This window comes from Amia ocellicauda, unplaced genomic scaffold (genome assembly GCF_036373705.1).
Source record: "Amia ocellicauda isolate fAmiCal2 unplaced genomic scaffold, fAmiCal2.hap1 HAP1_SCAFFOLD_29, whole genome shotgun sequence".
Lineage (NCBI taxonomy): Eukaryota > Metazoa > Chordata > Actinopteri > Amiiformes > Amiidae > Amia > Amia ocellicauda.
Genome location: NW_027102854.1, coordinates 820231 through 840390, shown reverse-complemented (window position 1 = coordinate 840390; position 20160 = coordinate 820231). Strand labels below are relative to the sequence as shown.

The 20160-nt window shown below is 42.4% G+C and overlaps 3 non-coding genes and 15 pseudogenes across 3 annotated transcripts; all 18 read left to right on the top strand.

The window, feature by feature from the left end:
• The first annotated feature begins 123 nt into the window (after window positions 1-123).
• LOC136728727 (uncharacterized) lies at window positions 124-242 on the top strand (annotated as a pseudogene).
• Window positions 243-465: 223 nt separating this feature from the next.
• On the top strand, window positions 466-584 carry LOC136728733 (uncharacterized; annotated as a pseudogene).
• Window positions 585-803: 219 nt separating this feature from the next.
• On the top strand, window positions 804-922 carry LOC136727868 (5S ribosomal RNA). Its single transcript, XR_010808547.1, has one exon. It is a non-coding gene; the product is annotated as a 5S ribosomal RNA (ribosomal RNA).
• Window positions 923-1147: 225 nt separating this feature from the next.
• LOC136728722 (uncharacterized) lies at window positions 1148-1266 on the top strand (annotated as a pseudogene).
• Window positions 1267-1485: 219 nt separating this feature from the next.
• Window positions 1486-1604, top strand: LOC136728332 (5S ribosomal RNA). Its single transcript, XR_010808687.1, has one exon. It is a non-coding gene; the product is annotated as a 5S ribosomal RNA (ribosomal RNA).
• A 213-nt stretch (window positions 1605-1817) lies between these two features.
• Window positions 1818-1936, top strand: LOC136728548 (uncharacterized; annotated as a pseudogene).
• Window positions 1937-2156: 220 nt separating this feature from the next.
• On the top strand, window positions 2157-2275 carry LOC136728497 (uncharacterized; annotated as a pseudogene).
• Window positions 2276-2491: 216 nt separating this feature from the next.
• LOC136728111 (uncharacterized) lies at window positions 2492-2610 on the top strand (annotated as a pseudogene).
• A 216-nt stretch (window positions 2611-2826) lies between these two features.
• LOC136728743 (uncharacterized) lies at window positions 2827-2945 on the top strand (annotated as a pseudogene).
• A 216-nt stretch (window positions 2946-3161) lies between these two features.
• Window positions 3162-3280, top strand: LOC136728119 (uncharacterized; annotated as a pseudogene).
• Window positions 3281-3494: 214 nt separating this feature from the next.
• On the top strand, window positions 3495-3613 carry LOC136728721 (uncharacterized; annotated as a pseudogene).
• A 215-nt stretch (window positions 3614-3828) lies between these two features.
• On the top strand, window positions 3829-3947 carry LOC136728143 (uncharacterized; annotated as a pseudogene).
• A 213-nt stretch (window positions 3948-4160) lies between these two features.
• Window positions 4161-4279, top strand: LOC136727992 (uncharacterized; annotated as a pseudogene).
• Window positions 4280-4493: 214 nt separating this feature from the next.
• On the top strand, window positions 4494-4612 carry LOC136727890 (uncharacterized; annotated as a pseudogene).
• A 205-nt stretch (window positions 4613-4817) lies between these two features.
• On the top strand, window positions 4818-4936 carry LOC136728152 (uncharacterized; annotated as a pseudogene).
• A 217-nt stretch (window positions 4937-5153) lies between these two features.
• Window positions 5154-5272, top strand: LOC136728015 (5S ribosomal RNA). Its single transcript, XR_010808560.1, has one exon. It is a non-coding gene; the product is annotated as a 5S ribosomal RNA (ribosomal RNA).
• A 209-nt stretch (window positions 5273-5481) lies between these two features.
• LOC136727864 (uncharacterized) lies at window positions 5482-5600 on the top strand (annotated as a pseudogene).
• A 221-nt stretch (window positions 5601-5821) lies between these two features.
• Window positions 5822-5940, top strand: LOC136728562 (uncharacterized; annotated as a pseudogene).
• The last annotated feature ends 14220 nt before the right edge of the window (window positions 5941-20160 follow it).

Below are 20160 nucleotides of genomic sequence, written 5' to 3'. Positions count from 1 at the left end.
CCCATTACTGGACTGATATTTTTCCCTCCATTTTTCTATTTCTTTTTTTTTTTTTTTTTTTTTGCTGGAAGTTCCGTCAATACCCGCCAGCCTTTTAGAGACATCATGCAGCCAGGCCTCTAGGTTTGCGGCCACACAGTCCTGAACGCGCCCGATCTCATCAGATCTCGGAAGCTAAACGGGGCAAGACCTGGTCAGTACTTGAATGTGAGACCTCCTGGAAATACCTGGTGCTGCAAGCTTTTACGTCTCCTGGGTAACTTTATCGTAGCTCTTAATACTCTCTTTCTGTCTGGAGGAGATATAATTGAAGTATTGTACACGTACCCAGCTACTGTCAACACCCTTTGCTGCACTGATATTTTTCCATCAATTTTTTTATTTTTATTATTATTTATTTTTTCTGCTTGAAGTTCCGTCAATACCCGCCAACCTTTAAGAGACATCATGCAGCCAGGCGTCTTGGCTTGCGGCCACACCGTCCTGAACGCGCCCGATCTCGTCAGATCTCGGAATTTAAACGGGGCAGGGCCTGGTCAGTACTTTTATGGGTGACCTTCTGGAAATACGAGGTGCTGCAAACTTTTTACGTCTCCTGGGTAACTTCATCGTAGCTCTTAATTCTCTCTTTCTGTCTGCAGGAGATATAATTGAAGAATTGTACACGTACCCGGCTACTTTCAACAGCCTTTGCTGCACTGATATTTTTCCGTCCATTTTTCTATTTTTTTTTTTTTTTTTTTGCTGGAAGTTCCGTCAATACCCGCCAGCCTTTAAGAGACATCATGCAGCCAGGCCTCTCGGCTTGCGGCCACACCGTCCTGAATGCGCCCGATCTCGTCAGATCTCGGAAGCTAAACGGGGCAGGGCCTGGTCAGTACTTGGATGGGAGACCCCCTAGAAATACCAGGTGCTGCAAGCTTTTTACGTCTCCTGGGTAACTTCATCGTAGCTCTTAATACTCTCTTTCTGTCTGGAGGAGATATAATTGAAGAATTGTACACGTACCCGGCTACTTTCAAAACCCATTACTGCACTGATATTTTTCCCTCCATTTTTCTATTTCTTTTTTTTTTTTTTTTTTTTTGCTGGAAGTTCCGTCAATACCCGCCAGCCATTAAGAGACATCATGCAGCCAGGCCTCTCGGCTTGCGGCCACACCGTCCTGAATGCGCCCGATCTCGTCAGATCTCGGAATTTAAACGGGGCAGGGCCTGGTCAGTACTTTTATGGGTGACCTTCTGGAAATACGAGGTGCTGCAAACTTTTTACTTCTCCTGGGTAACATCATCGTAGCTCTTAATTCTCTCTTTCTGTCTGGAGGAGATATAATTGAAGAATTGTACACGTACCCGGCTACTTTCAACAGCCTTTGCTGCACTGATATTTTTCCCTGCATTTTTCTTTTTTTTTTTTTTTTTTTTTGCAGGAAGTTCCGTCAATACCCGCCAGCCTTTAAGAGACATCATGCAGCCAGGCGTCTCGGCTTGCGGCCACACCATCCTGAACGCGCCCGATCTCGTCAGATCTCGGAAGCTAAACGGGGCAGTGCCTGGTCTGTACTTGGATGGGTGACCTCCTGGAAATACCAGGTGCTGCAAGCTTTTTACTTCTCCTGGGAAACTTTATCGTAGCTCTTAATACTCTCTTTCTGTCTGGAGGAGATATAATTGAAGTATTGTACACGTACCCGGCAACTTTCAACACCCTTTGCTGCACTGATATTTTTGCCTCCGTTTTTCTTTTTTTTTTTTTTTGCTGGAAATTCCGTCAATACCCGCCAGCCTTTAAGAGACATCATGCAGCCAGGCATCTTGGCTTGCTGCCACACCATCCTGAACGCGCCCGATCTCGTCAGATCTCGGAAGCTAAACGGGGTAGGACCTGGTCAGTACTTGAATGTGAGACCTCCTGGAAATACCTGGTGCTGCAAGCTTTTACGTCTCCTGGGTAACTTTATCGTAGCTCTTAATACTCTCTTTCAGTCTGGAGGAGATATAATTGAAGAATTGTACACGTACCCGGCTACTTTCAACACCCTTTCCTGCACTGATATTTTTCCCTCCATTTTTCTATTTTTTTTTTTTTTTTTTTATGCTGGAAATTCCGTCAATACCCGCCAGCCTTTAAGAGACATCATGCAGCCAGGCGTCTCGGCTTGTGGCCACACCGTCCTGAACACGCCCGATCTCGTCAGATCTCGGAAACTAAACGGGGCAGGACCTGGTCAGTACTTGGATGGGAGACCTCCTGGAAGTACCAGGTGCTGCAAGCTTTTTACGTCACCTGGGGAACTTCGTCGTAGCTTTTAATATTCTCTTTCTGTCTGGAGGAGATTTAATTGAAGAATTGTACACGTACCCGGCTACTTTCAACACCCTTTGCTGCACTGATATTTTTCCCGCCATTTTTATTTTTATTTTTTATTTTTTCTGGAAGTTCCATCAATATCCGCCAGCCTTTAAGAGACATCATGCAACCAGGCATCTCGGCTTGCGGACACACAGACCTGAACGCGCCCGATCTCGTCAGATCTCGGAAACGAAACGGGGCAGGACCTGGTCAGTACTTGGATGGGAGATCTCCTGGAAATACCAGGTGCTGCCAGCTTTTTACGTCTGCTGGGTAACTTTATCGTAGCTCTTGATACTCTCTTTCAGTCTGGAGGAGATATAATTGAAGTATTGTACACGTACCCGGTTACTTTCAACACCCTTTGCTGCACTGATATTTTTCCCTCCATTTTTCTTTTTTCTTCATTATTTTGCTGGAAGTTCCGTCAATATCCTCCAGCCTTTAAGAGACATCATGCAGCCAGGCCTCTTGGCATGCGGACACATTGTCCTGAATGCGCCCGATCTCATCAGATCTCGGAAGCTAAACGGGGCAGGGCCTGGTCAGTACTTGAATGTGAGAACTCGTGGAAATACCTGGTGCTGCAAGCTTTTTACGTCTCCTGGGTAACTTTATCATAGCTCTTCATTCTCTTTTTCTGTCTGGAGGAGATATAATTGAAGAATTGTACACGTACCCGGCTACTTTCAACACCCTTTGCTGCAGTGGTATTTTTCCCTCCATTTTTCTTTTTTCTTTTTTCTTTTGCTGGAAGTTCCGTCAATACCCTCCAGCCTTTAAGAGACATCATGCAGCCAGGCCTCTTGGCATGCGGACACATTGTCCTGAACGCGCCCGAACTCATCAGATCTCGGAAGCTAAACGGGGCAGGACCTGGTCAGTACTTGAATGTGAGACCTCCTAGAAAAACCTGGTGCTGCAAGCTTTTACGTCTCCTGGGTAACTTCATCGTAGCTCTTTATACTCTCTTTCTGTCTGGAGGAGATATAATTGAAGTATTGTACACGTACCCGGCTACTTTTAACACCCTTTGCTGCACTGATATTTTTCCCTCCATTTTTCTTTTTTCATTTTTTTTTGCTGGAAGTTCTGTCAATACCCTCCAGCCATTTAGAGACATCATGCAGCCAGGTCTCTTGGCTTGCGGCCACACCGTCCTGAACGCGCCCGAACTCGTCAGACCTTGGAAACTAAACGGGCCAGGGCCTGGTTAGTACTTGGATGGGTGACCTCCTGGAAATACCAGGTGATGCAAGCTTTTTACGTATCCTGTGTAACTTCATCGTAGCTCTTAATACTCTCTTTCAGTCTGGAGGAGATATAATTGAAGAATTGTACACGTACCGGGCTACTTTCAACACCCTTTGCTGCACTGATATTTTTCCCTCCGTTTTTCTTTTTTTTTTTTTTTTTGCTGGAAGTTCCATCAATACCCTCCAGCCTTTAAGAGACATCATACAGCCAGGCCTCTTGGCTTGCAACCACACCGTCCTGAACGCGCCCCATCTCGTCAGATCTCGGAAGCTAAACGGGGCAGGGCCTGGTCATTACTTGAATGTGGGACCTCCTGGAAATACCTGGTTCTGCAAGCTTTTTACGTCTCCTGGGTAACTTTATCGTAGCTCTTAATACTCTCTTTCTGTCTGGAGGAGATATAATTGAAGTATTGTACACGTACCTGGCTACTTTCAACATCCTTTGCTGCACTGATATTTTTCCCTCCGTTTTTCTTTTTTTTTTTTTTTGCTGGAAGTTCCGTCAATACCCGCCAACCATTAAGAGACATCATGCAGCCAGGCCTCTCGGCTTGTGTCCACACCGTCCTGAACGCGCTCGATCTCGTCAGATCGCGTAAGCTGAACGGGGCAGGTCCTGGTCAGTACTTGGATGGGTGACCTCCTGGAAATACCAGGTGCTGCAAGCTTTATACGTCTCTTGGGTAACTTCATCGTAGCTCGTAATACTCTTTCAGTCTGGAGGAGATATAATTGAAGAATTGTACACGTACCCGGCTACTTTCAACACCCTTTGCTGCACTGATATTTTTCCCTCCATTTTTCTTTTTTCTTTTTTTTTTTGCCGGAAGTTCCGTCAATACCCTCCAGCCTTTAAGAGACATCATGCAGCCAGCTCTCTAGGCTTGCGGCCACACTGACCTGAACGTGCCCGATCTTGTCAGATCTTGGAAGCTAAACGGGGCAGGGCCTGGTCAATACTTGGATGGGAGACCTCCTGGAAATACCTGGCGCTGCAAGCTTTTTAGTCTCCTGAGTAACTTCATTGTAGCTCTTAATACTCTCTTTCTGTCTGGAGGTGTTATAATTGAGGATTTGTCCACGTACCCGGCTACTTTCAACACCATTTGCTCCACTGGTATTTTTCCCTCCATTTTTCTTTTTTTTGCTGGAAGTTCCGTCAATACCCGCCAGCCTTTAAGAGACATCATGCAGCCAGGCTTTTTGGCTTGCGGCCACACCGTCCTGAACGCGCCCGATCTTGTCAGATCTAGGAAGCAAAACGTGGCAGGACCTGGCCAGTATTTGGATTGGTGACCTCCTGGAAAAACTAGGTACTGCAAGCTTTTTACGTCTCCTAGGTAACTTCATCGTAGCTCTTAATACTCTCTTTCTGTCAGGAGAAGATACAATTGAAGAAATGTACACGTACCCGGCAACTTTCAACACCCTTTGCTGCACTGATATTTTTCCCTCCATTTTTCTTTTTTCTTTTTTTTTTTTGCTGGAAGGTCCGTCAAAACCCGCCCGCCTTTAAGAGACATCATGCTGCCAGGCCTCTCGGCTTGCGGCCACGCCGTCCTGAACGCGACCGATCTCATCAGATCTCGGAAGCTAAACAGGGCAGGGCCTGGTCAGTACTTGGATGGGTGACCTCCTGGAAATACCAGGTGCTGCAAGCTTTATACGTCTCCTGGGTAACATCATCGTAGATCTTAATACTCTCTTTCTGTCTGGAGGAGATATAATTGAAGAAATGTACACGTACCCGGCTACTTTCAACACCCTTTGCTGAACTGATATTTTTCCCTCAATTTTTCTTTTTTTATTTGCTGGAAGTTCCGTCAACACCCGTCAGCCTTTAAGAGACATCATGCAGCCAGGCCTCTCGGCTTGCGGCTACACCGTCCTGGACGCACCCCGTCTCGTCAGATCTCGGAAGCTAAACGGGGCATGGCCTGGTCAGTACTTGGATGAGAGATCTCCTAGAAATACCAGGTGCTGCAAGCTTTTTACGTCTCCTGGGTAACTTCATCGTAGCTCTTAATACTCTCTTTCTGTCTGGAGGAGATATAATTGAAGAATTGTACACGTTCCCGGCTACTTTCAACACCCTTTCCTGCACTGTTATTTTTCCCTCCATTTTTTTATTTTTTTATTTTTTATTTTTTGCTGGAAATTCCGTCAATACCCGCCAGCCTTTAAGAGACATCATGCAGCCAGGCATCTCGGCTTGCGGCCACACCGTCCTGAACGTGCCCGATCTCGTCAGACCTTGGAAACTAAACGGGCCAGGGCCTGGTTAGTACTTGGATGGGTGACCTCCAGGAAATACCAGGTGATGCAAGCTTTTTACGTCTCCTGGGTAACTTCATCGTAGCTCTTAATACTCTTTATCTGTCTGGAGGAGATATAATTGAAGTATTGTACACTTTGTCTTAGGGACAGTCTGGCTAGCAGTGACTGAGTGGTTGACAGACGACAAGCAACGGAATGTACGTGCTCTGTGATGTCATAGCAGTCAGCTGAGAGAGGCTCGTGATGTCATCGCTGAGCTGTCTGTCTGTCTGTCTGTCTGTCTCTCTCTCTCTCTTTCTCTCTCTCTCTCTCTCTCTCTCTTCCTCTCAATTCAATTCATTTGTATTGTCAAAGCAATTGGACATACATACATACATATATATATATATATATATATATATATATATATATATATATATATATATATATATATACATACATACATACATCCATACATGCTAGAAAGTCATTATAATGTTATCTTAAAGGCTAACTAAGCATAACATATATCATTATAGAACAGAGTTCATAGGTCAACACATGGTTTTAGGGAACAGGCACGTAGGTCATACCGTTTGACAATGTCTCCAAGGTTCTCATCGTAAATAACAAACAGAAATCCAACTATCTTCTGGGCTGACCTTCTAGCTTGACCGTATCTTTCTTAAGTATACAAGAGAGAAAAACAGGTGTAAGAAAATAATTTCTAATTTTCCTTCTACACATATATACATACATACATACACATGTAGCGTTATGTTGGGTGTATTTGGATAAGAGCATTTGGGCTCTGAGCTGAAGCACTGATCTAAAGAAGACCTCTCCCCCCCCAAAGTTATCAGATTTCCTTAGCTCATCAGCTTGGAACTGGTTTGCATCAAAGTGACAGTTTTGGGGAGGATGGCACCGAGAAGAGGCCAAATAGTTTGGAATTCTGCTATGAGATGTCTGGAGAAAGGGGCCTGTAGGTGATAAAAACTCTTTGAAGTGGATGAGAGCCGAAATCCCGACATAGAGCTACGAACCCAGGCCAACCGGCATTTCCAAAAGATGGCATGGATTGACATCAGTCATCAATAAAGCCTCCCTCCAATAGGACACTAGGGGCTGAAACCGAAATCCAATCTCAAGAACTCAGGGACCAATCACCTACTGATCTGACAGACTATAAGGAACAGCGGACAGTCTTTCTCTCTCTCTCTCTCTCACCTGAACCAGAAACTCGCTGCCACAGCTCAACCTGTAGCTCTGTTGCCAGAACCGGAATCAGAAACCAACCAAGTCTTTGCCGGCAACAGAAGAGTTAAACTGGGAGAAGGAGATTGAGCGAAGAATTATTTTAAAGGACTTTATTAAATAAATAACTTCACAGACCCACCTGATCAGTGGAGTTTTACAGCTGGACAATTGACTAAGTCGACTGAATACGAAAGTGTCAGTCACTTAAATAGCTATTTGAGTCTTAAGAAACTTGACCCTTGGAACAAACAGGGCCCTGCTTTCCTCAAAGACTTCGTCTTCAAGTAACTACGGTGGAACCATGCTTACAAAGAAGATTTTGTGCACAACCTTGGAGCCTTCAAACCAGTGGAAAATCTGTTTGGAAACGACTCTACTTTCGCGAAACCCCAACTTCCAGGTGCATCGACTGAGTGGAAGTTCTTGGACAAAGCCGAACCGGACTGCCTTTGTTCCAAACCACACGGACCTCGTGCCGTGTGCTGTTATCTGAGCCCGAAGCCAGAGAGGCCTCTCTGCGACGAAGTTCACATAAGTTTAACAGTTTGGAGTTTGTGATTCATGACATTTGAGAAATCAATTAGAAATGTTAATCTGTGATTCATAACTCTAGAATGTGTAATATCATTTAGTTTTCTTAAATATAAATGTGAGTTGCATTAAACTGTTTTGTTGATAATTTTAGAAATAAAATCTGTCAACGCCGAGAAATATCTTCTCATTCCTGTTTAACTGTTTAGTCTGAAATTGACACAAGTTAATAGACATTAGATTATTGGTGGCCCTGCCTATCCTTAATCATTGAATAATAATCAGTTAAGGGAAATTGTGGTAACAAATAGGATCTTTCTCGGCACCTAAACGTAAATGAGACTGATATATATATAACGAGAAGTTACCTGACATAAATACTAACCTGCGTAGTTATTTAATGTCTGACTAATAATACTAACGAGAGACTCACCTTCGTCTTACTAACCGGTATTGTAGTCAATGTGTTTATAACCTTTTTTGTTTAACGATTTGTTAAACGGAATGTACGTGCTCTGTGATGTCATAGCAGTAAGCTGAGAGAGGCTCGTCATGTCATCGCTGAGCTGGCTGGCTGGCTCTCTGTGTGTGTGTGTGTGTGTGTGTGTGTGTGTGTGTCTCTCTGTCTGTCTGTCTGTCTGTCTGTCTCTCTCTCTCTTACTCTCTCTCTCTCCCTCTCATTTCAATTCATTTGTATTGTCAAAGCAATTGGACATGCATACATACATACATACATATATATGGAAAATAAACAATATGTGTACATCTCTTTCTGCATTAGTGGTGCCCTCACAGATGTGCAAGTTACATGACAGACAGACAGACAGACACACACACACTTTCACACACAGACAGACAGACACAGACACACACAGACACACACACACATACTTTGACAGACAGACAGACAGACACACGCATATTATGGGTCTTTGTTGGGTAGTGAAATGGGTAGCATCAGTCGCAGTGTGGGTAATGTCAGGGAGCCAATCATAGTCCCCGTTATTTGCATATCGCATATTGCATACTTTTTTACAATCACTTTGGCACTCATTTCAGAACCTTGATGTCATTTTTCAAAACTCTAGACACAAAACTCAAAACGGTCATCACTTGTAACACAGGCTGTCCAATGTTCAAAACATTGCATTGTGCATTCATATCTTTAAAGAAACCTTGCACTTGCAGACTTGTTGGTTCAAATAATTCATTTATCATGAAATACCATAGTAACATTTATTTAGATCACCCACACAGAAGATACCGATAGTTTCACTGTGTAGTTGTTCGTACAATCATTAAATATTGTAGTACAAAATATGTGATACATGTTTCATTATGGTACTACACATAAATACATCACTGTAAAAGGACTAGTAGAGAGAATACTACAGACACAGTGGAATCATTGAACAAAATCTGAAATGTATTGATGCAATACAATCAAATCACACCATAGGTTTCTTTGAAGCCATGCAACAATAATTAGCTACAAAAAAGAACAGAACTACAGTAAAATGTCAACTGCAGTGTTCCTCACCTGGCTTAGTGTAAAACAAAGGATTGATTACTGTACTTCTGAATTTCCATCAGCCCTGTGTTCAGGTTCAGGTTCTCACAACCATTTTTCACAAGAGGCATCTTGAAACTGAACATACCTGAACATACTCAGTCATCAGCTGCTTCACTCTGTCTGCATTTCTTTCAAAAGGCACACTATACTCTGTGCTACACATTGGTATGCAGTATACAGTCATTTGACAATTGAGAGTAGCCTAATGTTTAGTGCATGCTGAAGACTTGCCGCTTCTCAGTACGGAAATTTCTGATGATTGAGGCCACAGTTGATCCTGAGTTGATTCTGAGGTTTGATTGAATCATTGTAGCTGCCTCAGTCATGGTCATGCCATGATTTACAACATGCTCTACAACTATTTCTCGGATTTCACTGGACACTATTTGCTGTTGCTGCCGCTGTCTGGTCCGTGGCCTTGTCCTCTACCACGTTCCCCCAACACCTCTCAAATGAGGCCCATGGCTGCCTCTCTGGTGAGGCCTAAGCCCTCCTCTATGACGAGGCCCACGACCACCTCTCAGAAGGGGTGCATGTCCCCTTCCATTCCTTTGACCACCACGTCTTCCTCCTCCCACTGCTTGACCTCTATTGTGACCTGGATGACTTGCCGGCTCCATGTTATCACTGTGTTGCTGGGGTGGATAGCACTCATTTCACTCGATACTCGTACCACAATGTGAAATCAATCATCAATAACCAGTTGGCAGTATTGGAAAAGCAATTACAAGGGCCTGCATACATACAGTAATGTCAAATCTGATGTGGAAGAACAATCATCTTCAACCAGGTTGGAGCGTTAGTTGCAATGCCTTTAATACACGCAGCGTGGAGAGGAACAGTGACTCAAGTAGATCCCAAAGTCGCTCTGCCTTCATTTTAACAGTCAGAGCTTTTATACACAAAAATCAAAGAGCTGGTTATAATCAGAAAGTCATTACTATGTTATCTTAAAAGTTAGCTAAGCAGAATTTATATCATTATAGGACAGAGTTCATAGATCAACACATGGATTAGGGAGCAGGCACTTCAATCATACTGTTTGACATTGTCTCCAAGATTCTCATCGTAAATAACAAACAGAAATCAAACTACCTTCTGGCCTGACCTTCTAGCTTGACCTTATCTTTCTTAAGTATACAAGAGAGAAAAACAGGTATTAGAGAAAGAATTTCTAACTTTCCTTCCACACTGAAAACATGGTGTGGAAAAGTGCTACATGATGATGAATGATGATGAAATATTACATCCATAGATAATGTAGTCCAACTGGTTCATGCTCCTCGGTTATTGGTGTCAATGGATCTCATTATCCTGAAACTTTCATGATCGAAACATGGAATATTGTTTGTCAGTTTCCATAAAATTATGCATTAAGAGTAATGCAACAGTCACTTATCATTTTGAGCAGCTGTATCAATTGATAATTAGATCTTTGTAATGAAATGAATAGACAGTGATCTCAGATGTAATGTGTGAATTGCATTTTGAAATGGTAATACTTTGATGTTAAGTTGTGTCATTTTAGTTCAATGAACAAATGATCTGAGGTTGATGTGTATTGTATCCAAGCAATTGTAAAAAAGTGTTAGAGTTTTGAAAAATGTGCATTTTGATCATCGGGTGTGAGTTTAGTGTCTAGAGTTTTGAAAAATGACATCAAGGTTCTGAAATGAGTGCCAAAGTGATTGTGAAAAAGTGTAATATCAGGGGACAGTGGCTATTAGTGATCTGGCCTTCCGTGGCCTCTGTATTAATGTAACAGGTCACATTGTATGTGTACACTGATACTTGATAGTATAATATAGTACAAGTAAAAAACATACATAGGTATCATAGAAGTATTTTGCAGAAATGATTATGGATAGTTATCAAAATGGAGAGGAAATGCTAAATCCAGTCTCCCCAGGCTGAGCTTCTATTGCTGCACATGCTGGCCCCACTATATGGATAGAGCCACACCAAGTACAAGAGTCTCCCCATTGCTATTTATATCTCCCTATCCAGTCTTCTTTGTGTCAGGGTGGGGTGCCTATTCCCCTGCATGCTTTGAAACCTATAGCACCTGGGACGCACACTTGGGATCCGGTTCCTCTGCCCCTCACATACACATGAGGAATCCCAGGTGCTCAATACGTCATACTGTCTCTTTCATCTCATGTGTAAACTATGGACAAATACATGACTAAACGTGTTTAGTTGCTTTTCCCAGAATGCTTTGCGCCACGATATGCAAATAACGGGGACTATGATTGGCTCCCTGACATAACCCACACTGCGACTGATGCTACCCATTTCACTACCCAACAAAGACCCATAATATGCGTGTGTCTGTCTGTCTGTCTGTCTGTCTGTGTGTGAAAGTGTGTGTGTGTCTGTCTGTCTGTCTGTCATGTAACTTGCACATCTGTGAGGGCACCACTAATGCCGAAAGAGATGTACACATATTGTTTATTTTCCATATATATGTATGTATGTATGTATGCATGTCCAATTGCTTTGACAATACAAATGAATTGAATTGAGAGGGAGAGAGAGAGAGAGAGAGAGAGACAGACAGACAGACAGACAGAGAGACACACATACACACACACACACACACACACAGAGAGCCAGCCAGCCAGCCAGCCAGCTCAGCGATGACATGACGAGCCTCTCTCAGCTTACTGCTATGACAGCACAGAGCACATACATTCCGTTTAACAAATCGTTAAACAAAAAAGGTTATAAACACATTGACTACAATACCGGTTAGTAAGACGAAGGTGAGTCTATTGTTAGTATTATTAGTCAGACATTAAATAACTACGCAGGTTAGTATTTATGTCGGGTAACTTCTCGTTATATATATATCAGTCTCATTTACGTTTAGGTGCCGAGAAAGATCCTATTTGTTACCACAATTTCCCTTAACTGATTATTATTCAATGATTAAGGATAGGCAGGGCCACCAATAATCTAATGTCTATTCACTTGTGTCAATTTCAGACTAAACAGTTAAACAGGAATGAGAAGATATTTCTCGGGGTTGACAGATTTTATTTCTAAAATTATCAACAAAACAGTTTAATGCAACACACATTTATATTTAAGAAAACTAAATGATATTACACATTCTAGAGTTATGAATCACAGATTAACATTTCTAATTGATTTCTCAAATGTCATGAATCACAAACTCCAAACTGTTAAACTTATGTGAACTTCGTCGCAGAGAGGCCTCTCTGGCTTCGGGCTCAGATAACAGCACTCGGCACGAGGTCTGTGTGGTTTGGAACAAAGGCAGTCCGGTTCGGCTTTGTCCAAGAACTTCCACTCAGTCGATGCACCTGGAAGTTGGGGTTTCGGGAATGTAGAGTCTTTTCCAAACAGATTTTCCACTGGTTTGAATGCTCCAAGGTTGTGCACAATATCTTCTTTGTAAGCAGGGTTCCACCGTAGTTACTTGAAGACAAAGTCTTTGAGGAAAGCAGGGCCCTGTTTATTCCAAGGGTCAAGTTTCTTAAGACTCAAATAGCTATTTAAGTGACTGACACTTTCGTATTCAGTCGACTTAGTCAATTGTCCAGCTGTAAAACTCCACTGATCAGGTGGGTCTGTAAAGTTATTTATTTAATAAAGTCCTTTAAAAGAATTCTTCGTACGGCTCAATCTCCTTCTCCCAGTTTAACTCTTCTGTTGCCGGCAAAGACTTGGTTGGTTTCTGATTCTGGTTCTGGCAACAGAGCTACAGGTTGAGCTGTGGCAGCGAGTTTCTGGTTCAGGTGAGAGAAAGAGAGAGAGAAAGACTGTCCGCTGTTCCTTAAAGTCTGTCAGATCAGTAGGTGATTGGTCCCTGAGTTCTTGAGATTGGATTTCGGTTTCAGCCCCCAGTGTCCTATTGGAGGGGGGCTTGATTTATGACTGATGTCAATCCATGCCATCTTTTGGAAATGCCGGTTGGCCCGGGTTCGTAGCTCTATGTCGGGATTTCGGCTCTCGTCCACTTCAAAGAGTTTTTATCACCTACAGGCCCCTTTCTCCAGACATCTCATAGCAGAATTCCAAACTATTTGGCCTCTTCTCGGTGCCATCCTCCCCAAAACTGTCACTTTGATGCAAACCAGTTCCAAGCTGATGAGCTAAGGAAATCTGATAACTTTGGGGGGGGGAGAGGTCTTCTTTAGATCCGTGCTTCAGCTCAGAGCCCAAATGCTCTTATCCAAATACACCCAACATAACGCTACATATGTATGTATGTATGTATATATGTGTAGAAGGAAAATTAGAAATTATTTTCTTACACCTGTTTTTCTCTCTTGTATACTTAAGAAAGATACGGTCAAACTAGAAGGTCAGCCCAGAAGATAGTTTGATTTCTGTTTGTTATTTACGATGAGAACCTTGGAGACAATGTCAAACGGTATGACCTACGAGCCTGTTCCCTAAAACCATGTGTTGACCTATGAACTCTGTTCTATAATGATATATGTTCTGCTTAGTTAGCCTTTAAGATAACATAGTAATGACTTTCTAGCATGTATGGATGTATGTATGTATGTATATATATATATATATATATATATATATATATATATATATGTATGTATGTATGTATGTCCAATTGCTTTGACAATACAAATGAATTGAATTGAGAGGAAGAGAGAGAGAGAGAGAGAGAGAGAGAGAGAGAGAGACAGACAGACAGACAGACAGCTCAGCGATGACATCACGAGCCTCTCTCAGCTGACTGCTATGACATCACAGAGCACGTACATTCCGTTGCTTGCCGTCTGTCAACCACTCAGTCACTGCTAGCCAGACTGGCTGGCTGGCTGGATGGGGGGGCTGCTTGCTGCTGCTGCGTACCTTAGCAAGCTTATTTGCTTGACCGGCCTTCCTACTCCTCTGCCCACATGCCCACCTATGCCCGATCTGCTGTTCACCTGGATCACAGCTCCGCCCCAACAAGGCAGATCTTCCCAAAAATGGTACAAACTGATCCACGTTCCCCTCCACGGAAAGCTTTAGCCCAAAATAAGGGACACATTCTGTAACAACATAATGGATGCCCACCCAACCTGTGACAAAACTTAGAAAAAAGAAAAACGGTCAGTCCTCCTGGGGGAGGGACACACAGCCACCCTGGCTGCCCAATATGTCAGCGCCTACCACAGCCTGAGGGACACAGTGACACACGAGCACCGGCTGTAAATATAATGTAAATACTCATTTGTAATGCATGTCAATGTATTTCAAAAAAGGAATCTGGAAATAGTAAACCAATTTTCTTTATTTGTATGTATTTAAGATCACATTTTATTACATTTTCTTTTTCTGTACTTGATTACATCTTATTGTGATTCAAAATTCTATTATTTATTTTCCGTATGTATGTATGTATGTATGTATGTATGTATGTATGTATGTATGGAAGGAAAGTTAGAAATTCTTTTCTCACACCTGTTTTTCTCTCTTGTATACTTAAGAAAGATTAGGTCAAGCTAGAAGGTCAGGCCAGAAGGTAGTTTGAATTTTGTTTGTTATTCACGATGAGAACCTTGGAGACAATGTCAAACGGTATGATGGCAGCATCACTTACAATTTTGACAGCCGGAAGTCCCGCCCTCCCTACGTACCATAGACCGGAAGGCCCACCTCACCTTCCGGTTACCCCCACCTTTGAACCGGAACTTCTCTCTCCTTCCCATCACCCCCAGGGTTACCCTTTTACCCTCCCTTGTCAGCCATCTTGGATGATATCGGCCATATTGGATGTCAGCCATTTGTAAGGTCATAGGTCATCTGGTAAGATGGGAGCCATTTTGTTACCATTTGTAAGGTCATAGGTCATTTGGTAAGATGGTAGCCATTTTGCTAGGGTGACATCCATCATGGTGAGGGTCCGAGTGTACCTCACCCTGCTTGTGTGGAGGTGTAATGTTTTATAGCATAAACTGTGTTTTTAAGGTTATATTGTCTTATGATACTGTTTTAGTAAATTAAAAAATACAAGTTTTAAATACACACATATATATTGGACTTGGTCATGATAGGGATGGTGTTTCCAAAAGAACTCTGGAGAACTTTTTGAACAGCTGTAAAAGCAGGTACACCAGGACGTGGATCTTTATACAGCATTCTCTTGAGCATGTTGGGGAGGGCATCCACTGTTTTCACAATATCCTCAACCAGCAATGTCACATTAGGATTACCAGTGTCATCACAAATCACCAAACTTGTGAGCTATTAGAGTGAGGATGGCATCTTCAAGCAGAGATTCCTCAAACATACGTATACATAAACCCACGGCAGCAGGAGTTTTCTTTCTCTGGAAAAAATATATATAATGTCTTATTGCAAAACAAATTTGTAAAACATCTTATAAGGCTTGTTATTTATAACCTTCTCAATTAATTGTATCACTTACTCATCTACACTTTCCAACAAGTCACTTAACCATCTCAAAGGTAGAGTGCATGTTTCTAAGCTATGCAAAAGAGATTTCACTTCTTTCTCAGTCTGTCTGGTGATGCATAGCCCACATAGGGCACGTGCAACACATAACACAACATTTAGAAAGTGGGTGACACTTATTTTGTTACATATAAGAGCGACACTACTCCAGACACTCCCTTGCTCGTGATCTAAAGTTAGACAGAGATGCTGTGCTTGGCTGGGGTCACCTATCAGACAGGCCTCACACTTATCAACTAATTCACGGCCAATACAATGTTGTAACACTAGCGCAATAATGCCCTTTATGGTGTGTGTCATCACTAGTGTTACATGATCATCATAGTTTTTACAATTATATCTCGGAACTTCCCTGTCTGAATCAAAACTCTTGTGGGTTCTAGCAAGGCAAGAACAGAAGCATGCAATGTTCAATCTTGTTCGGGGTCTTAAAGAGTTGACAGAGGAATCCATATCACTGGTGTCTGGTACTCCACTATTCTAATGAAGAGAAAAGAAAATAACACTTAAAACTGTAATGTGTGTCGGTCAGTAAAGAAGTACACAACTATACACAGTTGTAGGACCTCTATATTTACCTCTCTTTCCATTGATGGTCCAACTCCATCATCAGTGTCTGAGGTTTTATCCTCCCTGCCATGTTCATGGTCCTTGTCATCATCTTCAGACTCATCACCAGTGTTGACACCTTCGTCTTCATCAGACATTGGGAGAGCATCCCTGGGGCTCGGAGGAGGAGCGCTGACACTATTCTTTTGATAAACATACAAAGAAGAAAACATGCATTTAAATTCACTTTGCATTGAAATTTATATATACACACATACGGCCTAACAGCATGTAAACACCGGCATACGTTTAAAATTAATAATAATATTCTAAACACGTTTTTAAAGTAAAATAAAGTGTTACCTCTTTTGGGTCCCTGTCTTCCGACCATCTTAATTTTGTGTTAGGTGCCCCCGCATCTTCATCAGCAGCGTGGTCGCTAGGGGGTGTCTTCTTAGCTGGTGTAGCCATAGTGCGCTATGGGGGTTTCCACCAGTTACCGCAGACCTGTTCTGTCCCGAACGGGTGACATGTTTTCTGTGTTTACCAGCATGCTCTTTATACTGTAAATGGTGGCCGGCGGCTCTACAGAGGAGGCGGGGTGTGGGTGGGGTTGGGGGCGTGTGTGGGGACACGTGGGTAAATGGGGGGCAGTGGCTCTACAGAGGAGGAGGAGTGTGGGCGGAGTTGGGTGCGTGTATGGGTGCCACGTGGGTACAGTCATTTGTACCCATTAGGCTCGTGTCCATAACAAATATGTGATAACAATTTATCTCTCCAAATGGTCACCTCACCCAGTGTGTACACGTTGTTTTGAACGTGAGACCATGACCATAGCACGCATAGATACAGATGTCTGTTGGAGATCAACTTTATCGGAGTGAAATAGACACCCCAACATACCGCCCCAACTGAATTCTGTAATAAGAACAACATTTTTGGCGGTTTCCTGGTATGTTATGTGGAATACAATTTTGTGTGATTCTTAGAAAAATTATGAAATACCATTTTGCCCCCCCATAAATAAGCCGCTCCAAGCAGTTAATTTTACACATCCAATATAATATATGAAGGGACACACTCTTCATAATGGCATCTGACTGGGGTCCATTTGATGAGGAAGAGCTAGTAAATGCGTTATCATGTATTGATGGTAAGAATGTTTTTTATAGTAATAGAGTTGGGTTTAAAAGTGTTAGTATATCATGCATAGTTCATGGTTTGTATAATTTAAGGTGAGAGAGAACCGAGATATTACAGCACAGAATAACAGAGCCGAGACTGTCGGGCCGAGCACCCCGCAGGGGACCACGGAGAGTGGAACTCGCAACCCCCAACGCCTACGTCCCGAACAGCGCCTTCCAAACCGCAGGAGACACGTGTTCTGAAGGTGGGCCAAAGCAATGTGTTTAATGGCCAGTTTTATTCAGATTTCATGGTATGCCATAGAACAAGTTGTTACATATTATAAATTAATTACATCTTCTAAAACATTATATTGTGTACATTTATGGGACCAATGTTTGTTTTTTGATTTGACAGTTGTTTAACCCACATAACTAAGCACTCCCCCACCCACCCCAAGTCACAGAGCAAACTTTGAATGGAGGTGTGTAACATTCACCGTTTTTACCAATGTTATTAATAATAATAATAATAATAATAATAATATTATATTTTGTATTTGTTCGAAATGTAGTGAAAAGTCACTGTATAAAGTGTAATTGACATGTTTGTTTTATTATAGCTAAAAATGCGGCACAGCCTGCATTGCCCTGCTTGAGAGGCTTGTCAAGTGGAAAACAGGTGAAGAGATCCGATCGTGCTGATAAAGGGAGGTCCGTTCTACAGCGGGGGAGACAGCCACCAGTCACACAAAGGGGAAACACAGCGCCCAGAAAAGCCCTGAGTAAGACAAACCGGGTGGCACACGACACCACCGATGTGGGGGTGCAATGTGTGAAAGTGAACCGACCGAGCTCCGCTACTGTAAAAAGAGGTAAACGGGGTAAAAGCACGGTTAAAGCCACCACTAGTGGGGATACTGAGATGAAATGTGATCAATCACCCTGTGTTGACATACAGACCCCTGGTGATTGTAGGGCCCTGGTGTTTAGCAAGATATGCAGTCAGCTTGTGGAGGCGTTAAACACCGCTCAGTGCATAATACATGTTTTGACAAATTTGTTAAAACAAATAGGGAATTGACCCGTTTCTGATGAGAGTTTGATGAATCTGTAATTCACACTGTGAATCAATCAGTCTCTGCAAGATCGAGAAGGGTTGTTACAAAAAACAACCAATTCTGAAAACAACAATTGACAAACAATGAAAAAGGAGAAGCACAAAATCTGTCAGTCTGCTTGTGTAATTAGGGGGGTAATGCGAAATAAAATTAATGCTGCGAAAAGAATGCTGTGTAGGCTTAAATTTAGAACAAATGTGTCACAATTAGCACGGTCACAGACACTGTTGCACACTCTCCAGACGGGAGGCCATCCGGTAAACTTGGAAATTCAGGAATATATAGATCAGGATGTATCTAAGGAACTAGCATCGGTAGCTAATAACAATGATAATCAGATCGGGGGTGGTGATGCTGCAATGTTAGAGATGAATAATGAAAATGATGAACAAATGGCTGAGGGTGGCGTTGGCGGGGACCCTCCTCGGGGGTTTTTGGAGATTATTCGTCGCTATGACCGAGAAATTAATAGGTTTCGGGGTATGGAGTTTTATGAAGAATTCAGGTTTGTGAACCTGGATCTGGTACAATCTTATATGAATGCTGTCCGTATTGAGCATGGAGCTGTGCAAGGATTGCTAAATGAAATATCACACAATGTGGGTCCTAATGATTTTGTACAGCTGAGACCGAGCTCGGGGTCATTAAATAATCTTTTCTAATCGAGGAGGCGAAATGTGGGGGAGCTGGACGCTGCAGATTTCTTAGAGAGCATAGCTAATTTACTACAAAGTCACAACAAAATTCTATCACATTTGAGTTTGCGAATAACGGTCACTGTGATTAGAAATATGCAAGGTGGTGGTGGTGCGCGGAGGCGCTTAAAAGGTATTTTATTTAGTAAAATAATAGACATAAACCAAGGTAACAATTTATGTTTTGCTGCCAGTGTGTACCGCCTGTGGAAGGGTAAAGAATGCACAGATTCCGAAATGTTAGATGGTGCCAAACGAATGCATAGCCAGCTAGGGTTTTCAATTCAGAAAAAAAAAATGTTTTTCAGATATTCAGGCATTTGAAAGACTATTGGGGGTCATTATCAAAGTATTGTACCATGAAAACGGATGGGAATATTTTACTACGGGGCCTACACCTATAAATTCTAAGTATCCGTTGCTCTTATCCTGTATCAAGTGTTGCTCATTGCTTCGCTGTCCTCGTCCTGTACCCTCAGTGTTTTCAGAGCCCGTTCTTGATCTTGTAGAAATATATTGCAGAAGAGCAGAACTACAATCACACTTTTTCAATGCTATTGCTTTTTTCTACCTCCCTGGTGAGGTACCAATGCGGGAAGTTTGAGAGAGTATTTCTAAAATGTGTATGATCCAATACACACAGTTATTTAAAAAGCTGACGTCTTGTACATGCTCACCAGAACCAAGCCTAATTAAATAACACATTTAATATAAAATAAGTACATGTGCAGTAGCCACTTGGACAATTACAGATCCCCAGGTCAAAACACAACAGAAAGACATGGAACATCGTATTTTCAAATCACACCTGTGGCCCCCCTAACTGTAATTTGGTATTAGTGGGTCAAAGGATTTATTTAGTTCAAGTCATAATAAGATTATATTTTGAAAGGAAACACTACAGGATGTAATATTTAAAATGACTGTGAGTACCTTTCATTAACATTGTTTTAAAGGCTGGGACCAATATGGTGGAATATCTCC